Source organism: Octopus bimaculoides, chromosome 4, assembly GCF_001194135.2.
Source record: "Octopus bimaculoides isolate UCB-OBI-ISO-001 chromosome 4, ASM119413v2, whole genome shotgun sequence".
Lineage (NCBI taxonomy): Eukaryota > Metazoa > Mollusca > Cephalopoda > Octopoda > Octopodidae > Octopus > Octopus bimaculoides.
Window position 1 is genome coordinate 108492327 of NC_068984.1, and position 1630 is coordinate 108493956.

Genomic DNA, 1630 nt, shown 5'->3' on the forward strand with positions numbered 1-1630 from the left:
ATACCGGAGTAAGCATATATTTTCTAACAAAACTGTCCGATGAACAGGAACGTGAAACTCAGAGTAACAGTCTTTTGTTATATTTCTGCTGCTTTTAAATAAAGTATATATATATATATATATATATATATATACTAGACTACCCATGACCCATTGGGTTACCAATAGTTCAAGGTACCCCACCACCCGAAAAAACACGTATATCAGGAACCCATGGTCCAATTTATGCAAAACTTGTTCTATTCTGTTTGTATTCACACTTCAATGCTACCTCACTTTCAAACTATTTTCTCATTATGCACTGGTTTGGCTGTATCAAATTACAGATAAGCCTGCATGCAAACAAGCCCGCAAGCAGACAATCATAAAGGTACCCAAAAAAACCCCACATATCTAGGGAACCCATGGTCCAGTTTATGTGAAACTTGTCTTATTCCATTTGTATTCCCATTTCAGGGGTACCTTACTTTCAGAGTATTTTCCCATTATGCTCCAGTCTGGCTGTATTAAATTACAGGCAAGCATTCATGCAAGCAAGTCTGCAAACAAAACTATCCAGGTGTTTACAGTAAAGGGCAATAACTCTAGGATTCACTGCATATCTTGGGAATCCATGGTCTGATTTACATGAAACTTGTTTTATTCTGTTTGTATTCACATTTTGGGGGTACCTTACTTACAGAGTATTTTCTCACAATACACCAGTTTGGCTGCATGAAATTACAGACAAGCACACAAACAAGCAATCACAGACTTTTAGTATTATATGAATATATATGTAATTTTTTTTGTACTAATGGATATATGTCAGTTTGTGCGTTGAATAAAGTATGTTCACAGTTTGGGCTATCTAGTATCATCCATGGTTGGGGCATATTTCTGCTGGATCTATATCAGGAATTCTGCGGTTTTAGTTGAGATAATAATAATTGATGAAGGAAATAGAAGATAGTGCTAAAAGTATATTCCATTTCCTTCATCAATTATTATTACCTCCACCTTCGCTAAGGTGGAGGTATTGTTTTCAATCATGTTTGTTTGTCTGTGGACGAGATATCGCAAGAACCACTGGATGGATTCAGATGACACTTTCAGGGATGTTTGGCCTTGTGACTGGTATGAACTGATTAGATTTTGGGACTGATCCCGTACCGGACAAGAATTCTGGATTATTTTTCATATTTTCTTTACATGGTTCTCTTGTACATGCACACACATACATGCATATACTCACACATTTTCAGTGTTGAACATCACCATCTCATTTCCATTGTACACACACACACGCACGCAGGCAAACATACCTCTCTTTTACACACACATATACTCATACTTCAAATGCCGTTCATTGGCTTTTTCACTCCTTCCTTCATTATTCATCTATCACCCCTTCCTTTCTCATTCATACAATGCTCTCTTTGCCATTTCTCTCCTCTACCGTCACCTCTCACTCTGGCTCTATTTTACATATATATATATATACACACACACACACACAAATATATATGTGTGTGTATATTTGTTGTTGGCACTCCGTCGCTTACGACGTCGAGGGTTCCAGTTGATCTGATCAACGGAACAGCCTGCTCGTGAAGTTAACGTACAAGTGGCTGGAGCACTCCACAGACAC